We start from the raw sequence: 24,844 nt of genomic DNA on the forward strand, positions 1-24,844 counted from the left end.
GTCAGGGAGAGAAAAAGGAGAAAAGCTCAAAGGAAAAAAACCCAGGCCAGTTATTCAATATTCTATATGAACTGGGCTGTGAGAAAACATCTGGTAGAATCACCTTTAGAAGCATTTCTAAACAGTTCTCTTAGATATTTTGGAAAATTTTCAATAGCAGCAGGCAGAATGGGCCCTGACACGAGGGACAATGCATTTGTATATCCTGATCCTGTGCAGAAAGGTAAGACTGAAAATTTGGGAACAGATTAGAACTGGTGACCCTGCACAGCACTGCAGATACTTCATGAACTAGAGGGAGTGTTGCCTTTTTCCCAGCCTGGAAATGAAACTTAAGATAATTTTAGTAAGGAGGTAACATAAGAGCAGATCTTATTTGAAGGCCATCAGAGGCAGTTATGGAAACATCATGTAAAAAAATAATGTAAAAAAAAAAAGGCAAAAAACCCCCAAACGGCATCAGGAGGCCAGCATGAAATGTTAGGGTATGCTGAGTTCCAAGAACAGACTGAACAGTGAAATGATGGCACACTCATTTGGATATTTTAAACAAACAAACAAAACCAAGCTTAAAAAAACAGGTGAATGGAGGGGGCACAAGGGACGGAGGAGGACTGGACAGTCAGACTGAATGGGAAAGGAGGAGGAACTGAACCCGAATGAAGATGTCATTTGAACGCAGGCAAGTCAGGTGTTTCTGTAAAGCTGCACCAGTGCTCGTGCCAGCACAGTGAGGATGCAAGGGGAGTGGCACAGTGGCAGCTCCTCACAGCCTCAGGGCTGCCTGGCCACTTGACAGCTCTTAAAATCATTTCAAGAATTTCAGGCAAAACCACAGCCTAAGGGCCTGGCCTTCTGACAGCCCAAGCTATTATTAGAACTACTATGCAGTGTCTGTCATGAATCTGAAAAGATGCATTAATAATCTGAGCTTTTATTACTTTATTGTGCTAAGTAAACTGTAAATAAAACGTTATTGTTTAGTAAACTGTAGAGGCCTTGTCCTCCCATTGCTCAACAAGAATTGCACCTGACTTCTTAACAGTCTGACAACAAAACTAGGAAATAATCAACCAGGATTAGTTCTGCTCTCTGGGATTTCCTTGCCTGTTCTACCACTCAAAATTTTTTATTCCACTTAAAACACAAAGGAAACATTCCACTTATAAGACATTTAAATATATAAATAGTTAGTATTTCCTTTCATTTGGAATTGTACAGATGAACGTAGACCATCAAATCTCACCAGCAACTGACTATTAAGATGTTACATCTAGATAACATTCTACTATAAAAAAAGTTGAAAACAGAAACTGAGATTCTCCTCTAAGTGGATGCCTGTTCACAAAGGGACTAAAATATTCACCTTTTAGTTAGTTCTGGTATTTTGATGAAAACCTCTAGGAAAGGGGATTATTCAGCAGACAGATTGCATATAACTACAGAGAGAGGTGAACCAGTGAAATAATTAAAACCAGTTGGGTATCAAGGAGGAGTGAAATTTTCACCTACGAGGAGGGCACACAGCCCAAGACACACAAGCAGTTTGTGCTTAAGTCTCATAGAGAGATGCCATGGATCCTACAAAGTAAAAAGATGCCCTTTAATAGAAAAAAATATAGATTTTACATGCTTCATCTGGCCAGGCATTCTTCCTGATGGGGTCTGTTTCTTACCTAATCTGGATTTTTGCAGTTATTTTTCTTCCAACACCAGTTTCAACACCCCCATCACAGATTCAGAAGCCATTTGTTACATGGACAGGACTTGTCAAGGACTGAGCAAACACTGAAGGAAATCCAACAACTCAACTCTAATGCAAATATTTTGCTATATTTTATACATTTTTTTCATGAAACTTATTTATAAAGACAAGTTGAAATAGGATGTCATTTGGTAGAAAAACACAATCCTAAAAACCCCTTTTGTCATGAAGATAAAGGTAATAAAGCCAAAAGTAGCCCTGGCCATTCATCACAAGGACCAAAAAATATTTAAGATTATGTAGGAATTACAGACTATTTAGCCTGAAAGGTACCTCTGGGAGTCAGCTGATTCCAAGCTCAGCTCCAACAGTGGAAGTTAAAGCAAGTTGCTTAGGAGTCTGCAGACATAATTTTGCAAGTCTCCATGGATGGAGGCTCCACAGTGTCCCAGAAATGCAGCAAGCCTTGGAGCCTGACTGCTCCTGGGTTACTTTTCCCCAGCTGTGAGAGTCAGCATCTGCTTCCAAGACTTCACAAGAACTCCATCTGGCTTTTTAACTGTGAATAGAAATGCTGCTCGGACTTTATTTTAATGCTAAGAGGACTTTATTTTAATGCTAAAACTCCAATTGCAAAACACCTTGTGATGATCCAAACACACATAAGCACACAAACTCCAACTAAAAACAAGCAAACAAACAAACGGGTTGCAAAACATTTCTCCAAAAAGGAAAATCTGAATTAATTTTGACTTGTAACAATGGAATTCTCCGAGTCTCTTAAAAAGAGAGGAGGAGGGAAGAAACACAAGTTTACTGACTACTGAACACCTGAGCAAGTTTTGTGTCTACCATAAGCCTAAAAACAATGATTCAAAATGACTAAAGCTGTCACCAGTGGACATTCTTCATTTTATTTGTTTGGGGGAGCTCTGTTACAACTTTATGTGTTTTAGTAACTTCATTACCAGAGTCAAGAATTAACTTGTCAAACTCAGTGTGCAGGCAGCAAATAGGTTTGTTTGTTGGTTTGTACTGGGACCTTGTGAGCAGGTGTCTATATTTCCACTGTGTAATCTAATAAGGCAGTAAAAGACAAATAATTCCACCTAACACAACTCCTGAAAACTTCAGGGGTCAGAATTCAGAATCAGGTGCCACAAGAATGTTGCACATGAGTATTTACCAGTCACCTGACATTTGGCCTAGATCAGGAACTGATGAAAATTTAAATGTGCTGACTAAAAATTGTAGCATTTCTTTCAAGTACTTAGAGAAAGGGAACTAACGCACATTAACTTCTTTAAATCCACACTGAATTGAAAAATTTACAGAACTTTTTTCTTTAAGGCAGGAAATCAATCAATCCAAACACGTTATTCTGCCAGTTAAAAACACTTTGTTAAAAACATCAAGTATGGAAAGCTTTTCTTGTCTGATTAGGTTCCACAGACATTTTTCTACCCAAATTATGACATCCTCTACACATCCGTGTTCAAAGAAGAAGCTAAGAGGAGTAATTTCCTCTTGGTAATAAAGCAATATGCTGAAATATACTTCTTGTAAAGTAAAACAACTTCTCACCCTTCTCAGTTCTAATGGCCAGATTTTTTCATTCCCAACCAGGCATTCAGGACTATTTCCAGTGACTCCTGCAGAATTACATTCACACAACCACACGGCATGAGTAAAATGCATCAGACACAGACAGCTTTTTCCCAGTTTCTAAAGAGAATATGTTTAAGCATCTGACAATCCGATGCAAAGTGGCAGAAAAATTATTACATTTCTCATCTGAAGCACATGAAGTATACAGAAATTAAGAATTACTCTATATCAGGATATAAATATTTATTTATCTTGTAGCAAAAAGTGCAATCCACAGTCCCTACATTAGGTAGGGAAGCTTCTTTTATCAGAAATGAGACACATATGTGCCAGCTAGACAGAATTCACAAAAGCTGGAATTGAACTACAGTGAAGGAAAGATGTCTCTGATATTCATAACCTGAAAACCTAAGCAAGTTTGATGAATGATGGAACTACAATACAGGACAAATAATAGTGGGAACAAAATTATTAAAATCAGTCATAAGAGCCATGACTGGAGAGTTACAGACCAAAAAAAGCAAGTGTATTTTCAAATTCCCTGGAAAATACAAGCAGTGCTTTAACTTTTTCGAGCAAATAGGAGCTTATATGTAATCACATCTATAGCAGACAACCCCCTGCTCAAAACCACAGGCAGCATACACAGCAGCCAAGAGAAAAACCTGAAACCCATCCCAATTTCACCAGATACAACCACTTCCAAGAGGGAAGATGGTTCAGTGAGAATCCATGAGTCCATTACCAGATGATCAACTGAAATGAGTACAGAATCACCCTTTTATATTTTTAATATAACTATAACAAAGTTAAATGCAATAAAAGCCTAATAGCCATGCTGACTATACAAGCAAAAGACAATAGAAAACAACCCCAGAAAATCCCAGCCCTGTAATACTTACTCCAGTGAACCTTCCCTGTTTCAGTTTGACTGTGTAGCGAGGATACTTTTATTGAACATTTCTTCCTATTACTCTTGTTTTTTCAGAAGATTCCACAAGATGACCTCAATGTAATCTAAAAAAAGCAAAACACAATATAATGTAATTGACCAAATGAGAAAATCAGCAATTTGTATTAGGTTTAAAAGCTGCACCAACTTTCTGTGCAGATATACCTAAATAATCATACTATTTTTTACTGCCTTCAAATACTACAGCACCACATTCACATTGCACAATGTGATTAATCTAACAATTAAATGAAAGTCAAATCCACGAACATCCTGCTACCAGAAAGGAAAAAAAGGAAGCAATAACTTGAATATGCAATTTATTCTAATAAGTCTTATGATCATGAATTAGTCAAAAGCATACTTAGCTGCTGTAAATATTTTCAAATTTTTGTACACTCAATTTGAACCAGACCAGCAGATGTCCACTGCAGTTAAAGCCAAAAAAAGGGAGACAGAGTGGCCTTCATTATCTTAAGCACATTTTATCTTTTTCCTCTGGGCTGTAAGGTGATTTTGGTGGAGGTTTTTTGTTTATTTGGGGGCATTTTGGGGGTTTTGGGTTTTTTAAAGAGTGTAATGTCATCTGTAGTCCTACTATGGAGAAGCTAAGTTGATGACACAAGTGATCCCATATTCCTATTCACAGTTCAATGTGTGAAAAGTTCAGAAGGTCTCTGACCAACCAACTCCCTGCAGATGCACAGGGCAAAACATCTCCACCGAGCCAAGGCATCATCCTCCTCAGCTGTACCCTACAAACCGAGCTCTCAGTAAAGAGAAGTGAACAAAACTACTTCAATCCCCCCGAGCACCAAGCAGTGCTGTCAGCTTGCACTGATGCTATCTCCAGGTTTGTAGGCCAAGCCACAAGCACAAGACATGTAACTACCCTGCACTTCCCATAAACAATTCTTTTTCTAAACCACACCAGGCAGGTCCCACTGAGCTAGCGAGAACAGTACAGTGACCAGGAGGGAGGGAGGGCTGCCACTGCCTCGTCCCACACAGAGCAGAATTGTTCTGGGAATTGGCATGTAGAGCCCTCTGAAGCAACTCAGACTCTTCAGTGGCTTTGAGGGATAAATACTTACTGCTCCACGTACTTAGGTGTAAAAAAAATTACGTTACTGCTCCATGCACAATCTTTTGGTGCACAAAAGGTGTTGTTCCAAAATGGGTTTTCACCTGGAATGCAAGAAGCCAATCAACACACATTGAGTTATTTGATTTATTTACAGAGGTACGAGCTAGTCCAAAAACTTCTCATAATTAATGTCTAGGAGCCTACAGCAGGGAACACACACAAGAAAAAGAAAAAAAGACTGCAGAAAAAATGAAGACAGTATTATGTGATTTGGAAATTGCAAGGACAAAGCAACAGTGTGAATTTCACAGAACCAAGGCTGAACTACCAGCCTGGAATTCATGTTTCACAGCCACGTCAATATTTGTGCTGGTGAAATCAGAAAAATCCTAACCAAAGGCTACTGGCCAGCAGGCAGGCTCTTAGGAGGGGGTGTGAAATGCACCCTGCTATAGCTAACAGGCAGGGCAACAGAACTTCCACCCAAGGAAGAAATCCTGCATGACCTGTGGCCCCTCAAACAAGGGGCACAGTGTGTGACTGAACCATACCCCGTGGCAGGAGCAGGACACTCCTTGACTAAAAGTTGGATATTCCAAACTTCTAGAGGTCAATGGCTAACTAGACACATGATGACCAATCAGATGGTGGGTGCCCAAAACTACCCAGGGTCTATAAATGGTACAGCTTAAACAAACCGCTGCATTGTGAATAGCTCCTGTCACAGCTCCTGTGTTCACCCCAGCCTCGGTTCCCCACAGCTTCCTGTCCTGTTTCCCTTCTTTTCTCACAGCACTCTGGCTCTCTGCAGCTCAGACATCACACTGACAACAGGCTGGTCCTCTACAACCAACTGGGGGATCAGCCAGCCCTCGAGACCTAAACCATTTCTAAAGTACACAAACAAAGCATCCATTGCTACATCCAAGCATGAGAAACAAACCCTTCATTAGAGAAGGAGGGTGTGCAGCCTTGTTTTTCTCACCAACCAACCCTTCCCGTTTCTCAGAGTGGGAGAGCAGGGGTTAAAAGAGGTGGTATCGCTGGGCTGCAGATCACACACGGGCAGCCAGGACACGTTCCACCTTCACACCACGAGTGGAGAATTTTCCAAAGGCTGGTTACACCCAGCAGACAGGGTACAAACGCTGCTGGCCTTTTAGAGACTGAACAGCTGCTGAGGACTCCAACTACGGGGCAAACATGCCAGCACCATCTTTGGGAACTGCATAAAGACGGAAGGACTTGAAGGAACTGCCTCACAAACTGGACTCTCTGAGGACATCTCTCTTCCCCACTGCACCTCTCTGACAAACATGGAAAAACAGAACTGGCAGCTGGACATCACAGACAGCCTCTCTTCTGGGTCCATCAGGTGTGACCTCAGCCAAAAGCACACCAAAAAACCACCTTGGGCCCACACCCATATGACTTCTTCTGACAGCACCCACCAGGGACCTAACAGAAATCCTTTTCTGTTCCAACTTGCAACTTCTGCATGAGAAATTGCATTTGGCAAAATAATAATTTTCACAAATCCTTTAATCACGCAATCATTACACAGATACTGATTTTATGTAAATCCTAACTTTTTTTTTCTAAAACATAAACAATCTTATGAGGCAATTCAGCAATCATAAAACTGTGTGGTGGCAATCAGAATGCCTGTGACAATACCATAAAACGAGTTCTCCACCTACACTCCCCATGTACAAAGAAACACTTAAAAAAGTATTGCCAAAAAGAATTACATCACAAGGAAAGAAAGGGGGAAGAGCTACAAGAAACTTTTGCCTAAAATTCCTTTGTGGCATAATGTTCAAGATAAACAATTACGAGCCAAGGGAATAGGCCACTCACAAAGACAGAGAAAAGGAAAAAAAGAAGGGAAAAAATATCATTCATAAGCCATGTAAGATGCCACATAGAAATTACTGGGCTACAGAAATTGTGGCCCTATTGTCTTCTGCTCTATAACAATTTCTAGGCCCATCAGACAGGCTGCTGCTCCAGCAATTCTTCCAGAGCACACAAAAAATCCATTTGTTGGAGAGGATGCTCCAGGTTTACTTCAGGATAAGGAACTCTGAGTGGGCTCAATGACACAGCACAGCAGTTTCTTAGGTATCTTCTCTGTGATTAAACCTCTTACTCTGGAAGAAAGCACTGAGGCAGACATCAGGAGAGCACTAGCAGAAGTTTAGGACAGTGATACACAGCTGGGGCATTTTAGAGCTGTTTTTTCACAGCTTGGGTCACCTCAAAGCTGCCTTGAGCACTTCATGCCCTCAGTAGTGCTGAAGATTGGACAAGTGAATATCAAACTGAGTTAGCTGCTGTAGCAATGAAGAAACTTACCATTTCACCAAGTCAGAGACAAAAAAAGTATGAAGGATCAGTAAATACACCAAGTATCTTCAACTTAAAAAGACACTGAAACATATAAAGCAACTCAGTCTTAAGTTCCAACAATAAGAAACATAAAATTCTTCAAGAACATTCACTGCCAGTAATTAAGCCATCACAACTCAAGTCCAGGAACTAAAACAGTGAGCAGAAGAGAAGCTCACAGCAGTGCACATCTGCCTAAATGACAGCAACTTCCAGCTTCTCCACACTGCACAAGTGAGTGCCCAGGCTGAAAATGCAGGTCCAGTCCTAGATCTGAAAGGAGTATTTCATATCTGTTACAGTGGTGTGTGCCAGCTGACCCAGACACTGTCCCAACAAGGCAGTGCCCAGAGTCCCTTCAGCAGCAAGGACTTCTGACCTCTAAAAGGTGGCACCTATTTCTGCAGTGACATCAAGAGACAAAAAACACCATAGTGAAAATGGACAGCACAGTGCACAGGACAGCATTCTTCTTTGTGTTCTACTTTCCCAGGTGTTGGTGCTTGGTCAGAAACCAGTAATATCCTTTGAAAAGCCTCAGACTTCTCTGACATGTGAAACCCACCTATCTTGTACAAAATCTTTTAACCAAAACTGAACAGGCATAGAGCAAAAAGTTCCCATTGCACAAGAACAGCCACAGAAAAAGAAAAAAAGGCAGAGACAGAAATTGCAGAACAGCAAATGAGTTCAAAAGAGACATCTATGTCAGAACTGTAAGTCAGTTTATGTCCTTTCTTATTCCTGAAGCTGGGCAAAGCAGAGACAACTTAGCATTTTCCAGTATTATTGTTTAAGTTAAACAGATAAAAACATGATTTGAAGCTAGATTCAGTTAAGCCTTCATCAAGATGTAGATACCATAATTACATTTCTGCAGTGGGTGACTGTCTCCCACCACAGTGACTCACAGTCTCAGGGAGCCTTGCTCACTCTTCGCAGAGCTCGGCCTCACTGAGCCCTGGCTCACCTCTGAAATCCCCTTCAGGGCCCAACAGGCTTGGTTAAAACTCATTTATACTCACACCAGCACAGACTAAAAGGCTTCACAATGAATCATGTTTTCACTTGGTTACACACGATGCTGAGTTCCCTTTCAGTTTAGAACTGCAAGACAACATCAAAACGATCTTGCAAGTTTTCACCTTTATTTTGAACATAGTCTTTATTTTGAACACAGCGATTCTTCAACAGGGTGTCAGTTACATTTGAATTTATCTGGGAGGGGGAGGGTGTGTCCCTCCTCCACAGTAATGTAGCCTGCCTGATGGGGCTCAAGGTCAGTAACCCAGTAACTCTCCTACTAATTCTATCTTAGAACTCAATCTAATTGGAGTTGTGAGGCAAATAATCTTTTTCCTTGCAATAAAGTCAAGCTTAAGAGAAAAAGACTGTTGGCAGTTTCTGGCAGTGGAAAATGAAGGACTTTCCATTAAAGCAGCAAGGAAGAGAGAGTTCCAGATGGGAAGGAGTCACCTTCACTATTTAGGATCAACAAACAGAAAACTAAACAAAAAAAATTAATAATTTTTATTTTCTCAGAGCGTTTCCATTGGTTTATTTCCTGCTCTTGTCACCTTCAAAAGAAATGCCTCTGGGCAAAGCAGAAGGGGAACACATCACTGCTAGGGAAGGTTAACAAAAAGAGGCTCCTAGACTGCAAATTTTCCTCTCACACTGTGCCAGGCAGCCAGACATTCCCTGACCTGAGGGCAGTGTGCTGAGACGGAGATGGGCAAAGTCTCTGCTGAGAGAGACCCTGCGATGCCCCCAGCACTCAGGGCTGGCTGCCAGCGCTGATCACTTCTAATGACAAGTGCAGAGTAAGAAAAGCTCCCAGGAGAGGCTCTGGGTTAGAGGATGTACTCTGTCTGCTACTGCAAGGTTCAAAAAGCACAAGGTTCAAGGCTGTGTGTGACAGTTTTGTGAGAACAGCACTGTGTTTGTTATTTCAGATGACTCACAAACGAGTGCTTAGATCTGCCTTATACTGCTCCACAAACAGAGTCAAGTGAGCAACACTTTCCAGCTCATTTCCAGTTCTGCTGCAGCACAGGGCACAAGAGATGACCCAGCTGGCTCAGCAGCTCCAGAGCTGGGACAAAGACCTGAATGGCTCAGACGGAGCAGACTCATCCATGTGAAGATGTAACTCCTCCCAGGGCCCAAAGATCACTTCCACCTCCACGCCAGTGCTTCAACTTCTCTAGCTCTGGCTGGCTCCATGTGGCTGAGAGCAGTGAAGAACTGGAAGCTGTGGTCACAGAGCAGTGCTCCTCTTCCCAGAAACCCTCACCTACACATGAAGTGCGAGGCCCAAAGGCTTGAGCTGAGCCAGCCTAACCACTAAGCAGCAGTTTAGGCAGGTGCAGACAAACCCAGCATCCTGCACAAGCCCTTGTGACACCTACAGAGATGTTTGCAGGAGTCAATGAACCCCAAATCAGCCTGGCTGCCATCCCTGCACACCCTCAGCAGCCCTGCCACCCAAATTCAGCATTCCACTTCCTAAAATAGGCTGCAAGCAATAATAAAATATTTGATTCTGCACGGGTTTTCATTACATCTAAAGCAGTATTTAAGGACAGAAGTCTCAGGGGCAAGGGCAGGGACATTAACTGCCAGCAGCACAGCAATTCCTGTTCCTGTTTCTATCGCAATACAATTACATCCCATACTTTTGTTTTTTAAGCTGCTCCTGAATCTAGAGCTAATTACTGGGCAGAACACAAGGACTTGCTCTCTAACAAAATTACCCCTGCACCATTACTTCAATAAAAAAACCTTGTATTTGTTTAATGTGATATTTTCAGCCATTCTAAAATTTATTATGTCCTTTTTCATGATTTCTTTCTGAAAGTCTTAAACTCTCAAAGGCCAAGGTGCGTAAGGACTGATGAAGCATTTCCTCCGAACTCAGGAACACCTGAACTTATTGCTGATGCATTTCCTACTCACTAGCGTGTCACAGACATAAAAACACTGAAAAACACCAACTGGTTCCACCCAAAAGTTACTACATGAATAAATATTTACCTGCACTTTAAACAGAGAAATAAAGCAGTGAGTCCTCATCCTGTTTCTGTGAAGATGCCACCACTATTACTGAGTTACTTGAAATGTAATTAGTAGCACTGCTCGTGATTTCTGTTTCTTGTGATCTGTGTAGTTTATTTTCTTCACTATTTGCACGTCCCCACGTTTCACTTCCCAGTTACATTCTGTGAAATGCCTAATATGGTGAAACTACACAAATTTACTTCTATTTAGTTCCCAAATTCTGCTTTTTGTCGCACTCATATTTGAATTTATATAAATGTGAACATGGAACTCAAAAGAAGACTGAACAATTTGTCAATTATTAATTACTAAGAGCCATTTTGTGAAGGTGCTGCCCACCCTGCTCCAGGTATCACTTGAAAGGCTTTGTTCTTTATGATTAAAACAAACTCCCAAGTGTGGATTGCAAGGGACTATGAACCAATACAAAAATACCTAATACATGTCTGTAAAATACAGACATGCTGCTGCAGTCCAACTTCCTGTTTGATTCCAAATATTACCACATAATAAATAATAATAGCATTCCATCACTAACACCATGCATACAGTAAATACTACCTGAAACTGGAATTAATCACTAAGAATAGTTCCTGTGCTGAAGAAGGAAAAATACAATAAACATCTAATAAATGCAGTTTACCTCCAGCTATATCCAACACTCAAAAGCAAATTATTAAGCTCTTTCAGATAATAAAAGTGTGCATTTTAATCTGCTCTTGCTCCCTATTCCCTCCTCTTTCAGGTAGTGAGGTCTCATAGAACATTGCAAGAAAAAAGTACATTACAGAACAACAGAAAATTTAACAACAAACCATTTCATTGGCCACCACACCCCAACAAATCCTTCTTCAGCTTAACTGGGTCTGTTAATCACCGAAATGTAGGCGCTTGAGCCAAAGGTTTCAGGAATGCTGCCATTTCTAAAGAACCCTTCTTATATAAGAGGTCTAGCCACTGCCTTTTTTTCAAGAAAATTGTCATTACATAGGTAGAAACCCTTTATTACTGCACAAATAGAGCTAAAAACCACCTGAAGAGTAGCTTCCTGGCCAACAAGTCCCAGTTAAATCAGCAATGAAGAAGCAACTTAGGGCACCAAGAGAGTGGAAACCTTTCACAGAAATTGGTATATATTGTCTGGTTCTTTCAAGCTTTATCAGCACAGCACACAGAGCCTGCACCTCTCATTCTCCTGAGGCAATAACCCCAGGAATTCACCCCTAAGCAGTGATTTACCAGGATTTAAAAACTGGCAAGTAGTGATGGGAAGACAAAAGGAGCCACCAAATGTTGAAGGCCTCTATAAATCCTGTAGTTGAACATAATAAAAGCTGACAAGTTATCAAGCTACAAATAAATCTGAAAATTCAGCCGTGGTTTGTGAAATTCACTTTAAAAAGAAAGCAACTTGAGACAGTAAAATGATGAACAGCAGAGATAGACTAAGGATTGCTCTGTCTTCTCATGAAATTTACCCAGAAGTTAACTGGAACTGAAATAACTCAGAAAACAGCTATAAATAGAAAAGGGTTAATCATTCAAATTTCTATTCCCATGACAGGAATACACTAAAGACTAACTTTTTAATCTTATGATATGATGCTTTAAAAATACTTCAGCCTCTGCATTGCAATCTGCCTCTTCCTTCTTTTTAAGAATAATTTCTCCTTTTTTTTTTTAAATACGATAAAGGAGATTTTCTTTTGAAAAAAACATTTTCACTGACAGTCACCAAAGCGAGCCTGTCCATCAGCTGGAACAATTGTATGTGCTCACTGAAACGAATCTTTTTTTAATGGGGCCACTTAAAAATACATTTACCTTTTCCCCATCCTAATATAAAGCACATAAAACTTATTTGTCATCGATTTCAACTACTAGAGCTGCTACAAAGTATTTTTCAATTAAGCGTTTGCATTTATCCTAAAAGCAGCAGAGAAATTTAGAATCATTAGGGTTGGAAAAGGCCTCTAAGGTGATGGAGTCCAACTTGTCCCAGCACTGCCAGGCCCATCCCTAAGCCCTGTCCCTCAGCATCACATCCATTGTATTTATTCAAGGACATTAATTCAAGTTTACCATGCAAAGACACCAAAGAAAGAAAACTGCCTCACCCTGGATGCACAGATAAAAACACACCAGGATAAGCCAATGTCTCTGAACTCACACAGAGCCTGTGACACACTTGGAAATAGAATCTAATTATTACAAATCCCCAGCCAGTGCTTTACTCACAGTATTTCCCATCCAAATAAATTAATGTTGAAGCTTTTCAGTTAAACCAAATAGAGTACAAGAAATAATACACAGAGAGAAGTTCTTTATTCAAAATGTAGAAACAGATAAGGACTTTTGTCATTTTGTGATGCCCAGCAGATTTACTATAAAGTGAGTTGTAAACCAGCATATTTGCAGTGACAGAAATTAGGACAGCATCCAATATCCACATTCAGCTGCTGCACATCTCCATTGACTACTCATACAAGAAATTCTAAGCAAAAGACTTGATTGTGGTCTTAACATTCCTTCCAACTTGTTAAGTTACATCCTCACATTCTTGCCAAACTTGCTTTTATTCAAGAACTCTACTAAACTGCTTTTCATTTTTATGCAGAACTTTTCTGCTCTTCACTATCACTGCAAGTCTTCATACACCAGATTTATTTACAGCACCCAGAGGAAACAGAAGCTCCCAGTTATCAAAACAGACTGCAGAATGCAAATAAACAATTGTTATGTATTTATGTTAGCTGGACTCTAATTTGTACAGAATGACACTGAGTATAAAAAAATAGTATCCTAACAGTTAAAGCAACAATTCAGTAAACAAAATGTTGCTGTTGTTACTCAGATAAAAATAGAGTTAGGTCATTATTCTGAGCTTACTAAAATTTTCAATATAGCTAGAGGTCACCTAATTCAAGTGTAAATAAACATTTCTATTAGAAAAATATTATCTCCCTACATTACTACCACTAGTAGCAGATGTAAAAAAGAACCTCTGAAGTACCAGGGAAGTAAAACTGGCCTAGCATGAAGACTGTCAGTATTCTACACATCTGAAGAGTGACATCTCTATCTCTAAACACATGGGAAATTTTGCAATTGTTTGCACATAACTTGTGGAAGTTTATAACATAATTAATTTATTTAAAGTTAGATATGTAATCAGATGCAGATTATCAGTATATTATAAAGTGGGTTTTTTTAAAATTTTTAATAAAATATAAAAGGACTTTTGTCAAAAGCATTGTATCTGTCTTACATGGATACTAAAAAGCAGGACAGTATTAGCTACTGAGCACAGATAATCAGTCCCTCCTCGTTTTTATTATTAACAACAGAAAGGAAAGTCTCTTTTTTTGCTAGCAAGTTTTGTGCCAAAAATTAATGCACCATTTGCTGCTGACAATCTGCCAGACTAATGGTGTTTTTCTTCACTCCAGAGGGTTTAGAAACCACTACTCACTTTCCAGTCAGCATTCATCACAGGTTCCTCCCATGAAAAGAGAAACAAAACAGCTTTTCTGCAGACACAGACACACCTCAGTCATTACTACAAGTAAACAAACTTCAGCAGAAGTACACGAGTGTTCCTCACTTCCTGCTAGTGTGGCTCAATCCACAATTCCTCAATTTCATTTAAACCTGGCATAGAACAGAATAAAACCATAGAATGATTTAGGTTGGAAAAGACCCTTAACAGTAAGTTTAACCTTTAACCCAGTGCTGCCAAGCCCAGCACTAAACCATACCCTGAGTGCCACATCTGCACATCTTTTAAACATATCCAGGGAAGGTAAATGCACCACTTTTCTGGCAGTTTCAATGCTAGATAATGCTCTCGGTGAAGAAATGTTCCCTAATATCCAACCTAAACCTCCCCTGGTGCAGCTGAGGCAGTTGCCTCTCATGCTATCACTTGGTGCTTGGGAAAAGACTGACCTTCACCTGGCTGTAACCTCTTTCAGTTTGTTGTAGAGCCACACTAGTGTAAAACTGTAAAGCAAGTTGTGCTGCCCCTGGATCCCTGGAAGTGTCCCAGGCCAGGCTGGATGGGGCTTGGAGCAGCCTGGGATGGTGAAAGGTGTCCCTGCCCATGGCAGTGGAGTGCAATCTTTAACCTTTCCAACCAAATCATTTTAGGATTCTACATTTCAAATTTTATTTCCTACTAGGTTTGGACTTGTTTCTGGGGATTCAGTCTTGTCCATCTCCATTAATTAGTATCAGGACTAACACTCTGCTGTCTGCTCAGCTTCTGAGGCGCCATTGCCCATGCCCATATGGACAGCACACACACCTGCACTGTCCCTGTCACTGCTGTCTGTACACCAAGCACCAAGCCTTCCTTGTCTAGAGGATCCCTGGTTAGGACTTGGGCAATCCTCCTTAAACATCTTATGTCTTGAACTGCATCCTTAGCAGGGCATACAGATAACCAAATAGTAAATTCAGAAATTCTTCCCCTGTATCAGAAACAAAGTAAGATGCTCAGCACTAAAGGTCAGAAATACAAAAACCCCAAGACCCCCATGTGATTTTCAAACTCCAATACACAATGTGCGTGGCGGTGTGAAAATCCCAAAGGCCTTGCCTTCCTCAGCAACACCTATTTAAGTCAAAAAGGGAACTGGAAAAAAAAAAAAAAAACCAACAAAACCAAACCACAAAAAACCCCAAATGCAAAAAATATCCCAACACCAGCAGAGAGCAAATAACATTGTCACGTATGGTTAACACACTGAAATTCTTTGGGGGTTGGAAGGGAAAAAATGGAGGATCTGGGCAGAAGGACTAACCCAGGAATAGTAAACTTTGTGCCACACTGTACAAAGAATTAAAAAAATAAAAAAGCTGGGAACACTGAAAGGTAGATGAAGTGGAAAAAAGTACAGGCAAAAGGACCAAAGTACTCTTCAAAACCAGAAAAGGAATCTGAGACATGAAGCCAAGCAGGAAGGGCATTCAGTGCCCAGTGCAATAACATTTTATGTGCTTCTTTCTACCAGGTCAACTTTGTACTTAACTTTTTGAGTTTCTGCTGGCAACACTGGCCTTTGGTTACCTGGTTGTCCCCTGTAGCTGTGCCTGTACCAATGGTTTGTACACACAAACTACAGACCAACCTGCAGTCTTGTGGAGGACCATGGCACCACTGACTGAAAATTATCCTTCTGCATGACTCAAAAGCAGGTTTTTATGGCTGTTACTTGTAGTGACACAAATGTAATCAGTTTTTTTAAAATCATGTAGGCTTCATAGTCTTCTGTTGTGAACATACTATACTCATAAGCATCCAATTGTTAAGTGAAAATAACAGCACATTCCAAAGTGCTACCTTTACTTGTTAGAAAATAAAATGATGCAACAGCATCAAAATGCATCTCTCAAGTACCATATTTACCAAAGATAAAAAAAGATATTGCTTGAGAGTTAGCACCCATAAGAACCTCAAACACTAAAAAATGTTACCAGCTATTCTATTTTCTAGAGATTTTGTACAATGCTCTCCAAACCACCTACCTACTCTGATTTTTAAACTGCTTCTGATACTCTGTAGCTAGCACAGGTCTTCCACATTAAATCTGTCACAAAACCACTTGACAGCAGGACTCAGCCTCTGCAGTGTCAGGTTAACCAGCGATTGCACAGTCCACATGACAGCTTCCATAAACCACTGGCTATTCTTATGCTTATTTTTCAATTATTTCATTGCCCCGATAACTTCCCTGCACACAGAGGACTTTCGGAAACACCAAGAATTAGCAAACACCTCACAGCAACACTGCACCACAAACCCAAAGGCACGGCAGTATTTTTACAAATTCTTATTAACAGGTAACTTTCCCCACAGAGCCCACATGACTTCCACAGAACTCTCTATCTACCCCTGCCAGCCACACGAGCTCCTGCCCACACTCTGCCAGCTGAGGCCAGCTCCCAACTCACATCCTCCAATTCACCTCTTAATTCTCTCACTGAGAGAATTTTTTTATTTTTTAAAATCCAGTGGATATAAGGTGCCTGGGGGCAAGGAGAGGACAGGAGTGACCTAAAGGGAGAGCAAGCAGTGCAAAGCTCTAACGGAGTACACATCACTTAAAACTGTCCATTAGCTCCAAATTAATGCCTCTGCTTTCTGCTTTGCATGCAACAAATATGGTGGGAAAAAGCCCCAGAAGAACACCGTGAAAAGAAATTTAAAATCAACCTAAACCTTTAGTAGCTCCTAAAAGTGAACCCAAGAGATAGCAATGAGAACACACTGATTACTTGTGTCTCATAAAAAGAAATTAGGAATAACAGTGCTGTCACTGTTCCTCCCCTTACAAGTAAATTCATGCAAAGACAAAACATAACATCACATACCAGCAAAAAAATTAAACCCCCAACAGAGCCTTTACTCCAAATCATCACAGTTTCTGGGAAACAGGAACAAAAATTGTATTTATACAGCCAGTAGTGATCTGAAGTACTAAAAGATTACTTATCAACTAATATGGGAGGTAAAACTGTTCAGCTTTACAGCAGCATATAAAGCTGAGCTACACAAGCATAAAACTAGACATCAATAGCTCTGATGGAGTTCCTTTAAGATATTTGATGAATTCACAAAGCTGTTCTAAAAAAACAGAATAACTACTTTTGCAAACAAAAGCAAGATATTCTAGGAACAGAATAGCACCCTTTACAATTCAATTTCGTAGCAAAAATTGCAATGCATATTGCAATTGCATGCAATACTACTTATGAAAAATGCACGTTTAACAAGCTTGAAAAAAACAACAGTAAGCTGTGAGTAGCAAATTTACATATTTTATGCCAGAAGGAAGTTATAGTACTCCTAATTCTTATGCTCTTTTAGAAGTAAATACTAAACATACTTCTATACACGTAGATGTGCTCCAAAGACACAAAGTTACTCCCGAGCTCAGCTAATTCACAATTTTAAGTCACGGCAGGTAAGGTAAGAAATTGATACAACTGCCTTGTCCCTTTGCAATGAACTGAAGAGGGTTCGGCCAAAAGGCAGCGCAGGGGGTTAGAGAAGGTCGGTGAGGACAGCCCGGATCCTGCTCCTGAAACACTGCGCCCTGTGGCAGGCCGGAGTTAACCTGCAGCTGCACAAAAGAAGCCAAAATCAAACCAGTAACAATGCCCATACACAAATGATCAGTGGGGAAGCAGAACTGCCCAATCCCTCTCCTCAAAGGAAGCTGGCTTTGACACCCCGGTGTCACTCTTTGTTTCTTTAATCTTCTGAAGCCAGTATGTAAATTCAATTATGTCGGTACCTACAAAACCACAGGCATTTGCACATGAGGGCCTCCTCTGCAGCTCCTAATGTATGTAAATGAAACCACATTCCTGAATTTCCTTCCACCAAAGGCTGGGATAAAACCATTTATCCATGTAAATTTGATAGACTGACACAGATTGGTCGGTGGGTCGGTGTTGCCAACAAAATGCCTGATACTTCAGGCATTATCCAGATCCAGGTACCCTTCACCTTGTAGGTTCCCTGAATTGTGATTATTTCAAAGGTTACATGCTGTTCATTCTGGATTGTAAGTACACACCTTACCAACCCAAAGCAGAACTGCTTGCTTACTAAAATAAATTTTAAAAAAAAAGTTAGATTTCTAACTCAAGATGATCTTTGCCCCCAGATCTGATTTAATTATCAAAACAAAACACAGGGAAACTTTCACATGTGAGTGAATGGAAGGACTAACAGCACTGCCACAAAACAAAGTGTCTCATGCACTTAGGCATTAGTATTTGAATGAATTAGTATGAATTTCTGGCCGGCATAATTCAAAGTCCTCATATTTGAGGCAAACAATTTGAGATGTAATGTGTAACACCGTGTGTCAGCTCAAGAGTATTGGTTTGAGGAAAACACACATTGACTAAAAAATAACAAACAAAAAACCCCACCAAAACAAACAAGCAAGCTTTTCTATGCAACTCTGTGAATTATGCTTATTTCAGATTTTTCTGTCCTGGACTGCTTCCACAGAAACTGCCAGTGGGGAAATGCTCCCAAGAGTGGCAAGTCAGAAAGTCCAGCTAAACCAAAGCAGCCTTTGGATAAATGCAGCATCACCTTCTGCAGCCCAGCAAGCCCTGCATTTATTTTCAGGTAAGTTAACTGATGGCAACCTTTAGAGAACCAAGGGCAACACTTCCATGTGTATCTTTAGAACTGTGAAAAAGCATTTAAACTGCTTGCACTGTGTGCCCTGGTCACTGAAACACAGCAGCAACTTTCTAATGAAGCAGCCAAAGCATCACCCTGCACTTCCACACAACTTCTAAACAACAACATTCCTTCCTCTGCACCCTCCTCCAACATACAGCGTCCTAAGAACAGCTTGGGGTTTTACTGGATTTTGGGTGTAAATTATTTGCAAAATAGAGCATATAAGAGATATATGCAAACTTTAAAGGGAAAGGAGCAGTGGAACAGGACATGTTCTCTCTTCACTACATCACAGGAGTCAAAGAATGATATTTTTTTTTTAAGAAGGCTTTCCTACACTAGAATTTGGAGTTCTGCCAAAAGTCCATAGACAATTGGAGAACCAGTGAATTCATGACATCAGATATTCCAAGGAAGTGAAACCTGGCTGAATGGAAGTGATTTTTACTCAAGAAAAATAGATACTTAAATAGACAAACAACAAAACTATTTTAAGACCACGTAGAGAGGAGGTCTCTTTCATTTAAAGAAAAAAACCACACAAAACCAAAAAAAACCAAACGCCCCCAAAACATTTAATCAATGTTAAAAACCCCACTAAAGCATGTTTCCAAAGCAATACACATCAAAACATTCCTGATGTGACCAACATCCCTGATATTCTTTTTAGAAAGGCCAGTAAACCAGTAACCAAAAAATTTTTGTTCAGTAATCCTTTCCTGAAGGATTCTCCACTCTCCTGAAAAGCACTGCTTGCTGCCATGAAACTCCCAAAGCCTGGAAACCACCACCAGTCTGAAGGGAAGCTTCCAGATCAAAGTTTCCACGTGACCTGGTGATTGATTCCCAGCCACCTTAATGCATTCCTTAGACTTCACAACCCCCTGCCAAGCATATGGACGTTCAATATTCCTTTATATGCAATTTTCCCAAAAGCAAGCATGCGTTAAAGTTTTATGCCACCTTTTAATTAATCTTTGAAGGCACACAGCTGTGGGAGTCTCTAGCTAATACTGCAAAACACAGGCCAGTCAAATTTCTCTGACATCCTTCACACATTCATCTCACTTCAAACCCTAAACTATGATCCTGAGAACATAAATTATATACTGCTGAGGTTTCCAGCTTCAGGAACTTCCTAAGCCTGAATGAAGCTCAATATCAACAGAACAATGGCAGCATGGACTTAGTTAGTACCTAATATTTACAGTTATATTACTACACTTGTCAATTCCAAATGCACAAAACTACAGTGTATGCAGTGACAAAAAAGACTGTAAGTGCATAAAGTTCAGGGGAAAAAAACCCACACAGCAAAACCAAAACAAAACAAACAAAAAACTCTGTACGCCCCAAGAAAAACTCAGCTTTCCGGAGTTTGGAAAGTGTCCAGCATGAGTCTAAGCACACATGTGTTGCAGCTAGACAAACCAGCGAGTCTGGCATGAGAGGTTTCCGTTTCTCTTTCAGGAACCCTTTGGGACTAATGAAGATTTATTCCCCCCTTACAGAGAAGCCGCTCCTCGTCTGTGGCAGTCTGGCTGTCTGTTAGGAGAGCACACGATGACAGCAGTGCCAAAGCCACCGCTCTGTGCGCCGCCCTGCACAGCGCGAGCAGCTGACTGCAAACACATTTCCCAAATACTGCTTTGCCATACAAATTCCTGCGGTTCCCAGGGAAAACAACACTCAGAAACCCAGCTGAAAACAACCGAGAGTATCGAGTAATAGAAACGCCACTTAAAATTCACAGAGCAATCACCGACAGTTCTCGGCTAGAGAAAAAAAAAAAAAAAAATAGAAGAAAAACCTCCCGGCAGACCGCAAAGCGTGTCCGGTGAACGCTCGGGGGGAGTAGCACCCAGGGACCGTCCAGCCTCTCCCGAGCGCCGCCGAGCCCCGGGCAGCGGGAGGGGTGGCCCGGGCTGGAGCGGGGCCGCGGGCCCCGGACCGGGCTGGCCCGGCCGCGCCGGGCACTTGTTGCGGGGCCGTTCCCGGCGCGGTCGGGCACAAAGGCGCCCGCCTGCCGCAGCGAGCCGGCCCGGCCCGGCCCAGCCCTGCCAGCCGCCGCGGGCCCCTTTCCGCCGCCAAACGGCCGCGTCCCGCCGGAACCTTCCCCCGCGCGAGGAGGGCGCGGAGCCGCCCGCGCAATTGAGCAACCGCGGTGTCGCAAGCGGAGCGGAGCGGAGCAGAGCAGACCCTTCTTCCTGCGCAGCTCGGCGCCCGGGGCAGGGAGGCACCGCCAGCAGCGGGCTGGCGGCCGAGGGGAGCCCGGCCGCAACCACACCGACACCAAGCGGTGCCGCCGGACCGCCCCGTCCCGGCGCGCTCGGAGCGCAGCCCGGGCTCGGCCAGCCCCGCACGCCCACCTGCCCGGGCACGGCCAGCCCCGCGCACCCACCTGCCCGGGCAGCGGCCGCCGCCGTGTCCGCGCCGCCCCAGCCAGCGCGGCGGCGCTGGAGCCAGCGGGGAGCGCTCCTTCGGCCGCCACCGGCCCCGGCGCTGCGCTCCGCCGGGGTTACCAAGGCGATGGCTTCGCCCTCGGGCCGCCGCCGCCAACCCGGGCCGGGCTTTCGCTATCGAGCCGCGGCTGGCGGCCAATGGCGCGGCGCGTCCCGCCCCTGCGGCCGCTCCCCTTCCCCGGAGGGCCGGAGCTGGCCGCGCCTCCGGCCGGCGCTGCGGGCTGGCGGCGGCCGGGCTGGGGTCGCCTTTCCCCCGGCCCGCCACGGGCCGGGCCGCGGAGCCCCTGGCGAGCCGCCCCTGGCGCTCCGGGAGCGCTCCGCCGGCCCGCGGACGGACGCGCAGCTCCGCTTGCCCCGCTCCGGCGCTCCCCGGGCGCGGCTCGCGCTCGCAGCGCCCCGGAAGCCGCTAACGCACCCCCAGGTCGGACTGCGAGCAGGGGCAGCCGCCCTCGGTACGCCGGAGAGGCTCATCCTAGAGCGTCTTTCCCGAAGCGCCTTCTGGAAATGAGCAGGGAAAAACTCATTATAGCAGCCTATTGCCTTGCCACTGAACTCCCCGATACGTCCTCATTTCGGGAGTCTTGGTGCTGAGCGGTCAGGAATAATTGCATGGGAACTAGTACCTAGAAAAGAGGGTTTTCTAAGGCTTGAAAGAAGCAATCAAAGGAAGGCAAGGTAGAATGTAACCGGTAATGAAACAACTTTTGCATGCAGCGGGCCGTCCCCACCCACTGAAATCAGCAGCAACATTCCTGCCGCCTTCAATGAACACAGGGTGAGGCACAGCACATCCTCGTCCACAAAGAGTATGATCATATTATGCATATTTTAACATCTCTATGCTAATAATCATGCTGTATCATTAAGCTTGTCTATTAAGTCTGTTCATTTTTCCAGTTAATCCAGTTTTGAAAATGGATGGATGGATTTACTTCCTCAACTTCACTTGCCAATTCTCAAGGCAGTAAAAATCCATTAAATTTGGATTAGAACATATCTAGGAAATGTTTTGTTGTTTTTTACAAACCACCCAACCAACCACAACATCTATTAACTGGAAATCTCTGGAAAGGACAATCATCTCCCCTATTACTTCAGCAAATGGGATTTTTGCATGAATGGTGATCATGCAATGCTACCTCTAGGCAAATCTCAGTGGAAGGGCAGAAGTTAATGAGAAATCTTGCCTACCGTGTGTCAGTTGCCTTCACAGCCTGTCTGTCCTGTGTCAATTAACAGCTCCCCTTCCTGCTTTTAACCGGTTCCTTAAGTCTGCTCAGTACCACAAGCATTGCTCCTGAATATCATGCTGCTACTTCACACCACAGAGTGTAGTAACTTCCCTTGACTTTCCTTCTTCCTGGGAAAAAAAAAAAAAAAAAAAAAAAAAAAAAAAAAAAAAAAAAAAAAAAAAGTAGAGTTCAAATGAAACTGGTTTATCAGGCAAATGTGCCACTCATACAAATGGATCGTGTTCTACATAACAAAGTTTAGTTCAGCATGTCGAGCCATTTGTTTCTTCTGTTTAAAGTTTACATTGCAATTGAAATATATTTCTGAAGAAGTAAGGTATTAATGAAATCCAGTAGTGTAAAAAGTCCCAGATCTGCAGTTTTTCAAATCATTCTGATACTTGTGGTTTTGACATTAAATATTCCAGATAGTCTTGGCTCAGTAGTTGGCCTCACTGATGACAAATGCGTTTGTGACTGGAAAGGCTTGATAAGGTTTCTTTAAAAAGAGCTCTTTACTCTGGATCTTGTGACATTAGCTGGTTGTTCTACAGGATCCAGTGCAGTCTTTGCAAAGCATAAGCCATGATGTGAATGACTTGTGGACTGAGCAGAGGGCTACAATCCAGAGCCTTAAAAATCTCTTTACTGCCATCTTTTTCAACTGAGTAATGATGCCTTGAAGTGTCTATCGCACACAAAGCCCCAGGCACTTTAAAACTGTCTTGTATAGACAACTTCTGTGAATAGACTTCAGTGAAACCTGACCATACAGAGTTTTTCTCCAGGGCTGTAATCCCGGATTTCAAATTTCCTTTCCATTTTCTGTTTTATGCCTCCAAATACAGTATCAGTACTTAGCAGGGGGAATAAAGAGATCTCGGTGAGTAGTTATTAAGATATTTCAGATTACAGTTGATCAGCTGGCATGATATTCATGCTCTTGTCACACACGGAGTTGTTACAGACAATGTGTGTGACACGGATAAGGAACTTGCCTTGAAACATCTTAAAGAAACATTTTTATGTCCTATGTGGCATGCAAAAAAAAAAAAATCTACCAGACTTCAAATATAATTTTAATTTTCTATTTCCTTATCTTTAGATTGCCTTCCCACCCCCCTTCACAAAACAACAAATGTTCTATTATTCAGCCCCTCAGGCTATTGTTACATGTGCTCTCAGTACAATGAAAGGGCTTTGTCTGAAAAGGCTGGATCTGAGTCATGTCTTTGCATGTGAAACAGCTGTACACCTAGGGCACATTCTTGGTTGCTTGAAAATGTGTCATTTTTAGTTTTTTTGGTTTACACTCTTTGAATCCTGTGTCACTGCAGTGATCAGAAGAAAGGAATTAAGTTGTCTCTGTATTTCCAAACAAGTGGAAATGCCATGTTAAGGATGTTTGGCCTGAAGCAGAAAAAGCCATTCTGGAAAAAAAAAAAAAAAAAAAAAAAAAAAAAATCTAAAGGACAGTGATCCAGAACACAGCAAAATACTGGGCAGGAGATGCTTAGAAAGAATTCATTAGAAAATTTAAACACATATAGCAACAACTTGCTACTGTCCGATACTGTGACACAATGGCAACATCTACAAACCAAATGAGCTTTGGGCAGTTAAAGCACAGGAATGTTTGCTGCTGAACAGAGAATGGCACAAGAATCTCTCATCACTAATTCTTTTCTCAAAAAAAAAAAAAAAAAAAAAAAAGTTATATTCAAAACTGTGTGAGCAATTGTAGAGAGAACAATGGCCACTGCACTGCATGGTCATCCCTTTGCCAGCTAGCTGCCTACTGCTGTCCAAATAAAAGGCTTTAGAACATCTTGTGTATGACAAAAAAACATGTCACTCTCCTCAGCAGTCACTAGAGGAAAGCCAGTTTGCTTTGTAACATTCATAAAATAGCTTATCTGTTAACAAAACTTTAATCTCCCCTTTGAAGGCCCTTCTTCATCTAGACTAGAAAAAATATGTCTGCTATTCCCTAAAAGTAGCAGGTTGGTACCATTTGGAAGGTAGAGTCATTAGTCACTGAAATTTCAGAAGTGTTAATAAACAAGTGAATAATACTGGCTGTGACTCTTTCAAACCTTGTGTTTAGTACAATAAATCCCAAGAATCAGGTTTAA

The 24,844-nt window shown here is 42.0% G+C and overlaps 1 protein-coding gene across 5 annotated transcripts in view; it reads right to left on the reverse strand.

The window, feature by feature from the left end:
- The window catches only part of PIK3CB (phosphatidylinositol-4,5-bisphosphate 3-kinase catalytic subunit beta), an 87,750-nt gene that overhangs the window by 45,528 nt on the left and 17,378 nt on the right, over positions 1 to 24,844 (reverse strand). For 3 of the 5 annotated variants that reach the window (XM_041486963.1, XM_041486960.1, XM_041486964.1), the window contains 2 exons: positions 22,669 to 22,837; positions 4,216 to 4,330 (listed from right to left, as the gene is read on the reverse strand). The gene's annotated coding sequence lies outside the window, so the exon portion shown is untranslated. Of the gene's footprint in view, positions 1 to 4,215; positions 4,331 to 21,416; positions 21,544 to 22,668; positions 22,838 to 24,844 lie in introns of those variants that run through there. The other 2 variants (XM_041486962.1, XM_041486965.1) reach the window with 2 other exon arrangements.

Source organism: Pyrgilauda ruficollis, unplaced genomic scaffold, assembly GCF_017590135.1.
Source record: "Pyrgilauda ruficollis isolate IOZ18807 unplaced genomic scaffold, ASM1759013v1 scaffold79, whole genome shotgun sequence".
NCBI classification, from domain to species: Eukaryota; Metazoa; Chordata; class Aves; order Passeriformes; family Passeridae; genus Pyrgilauda; species Pyrgilauda ruficollis.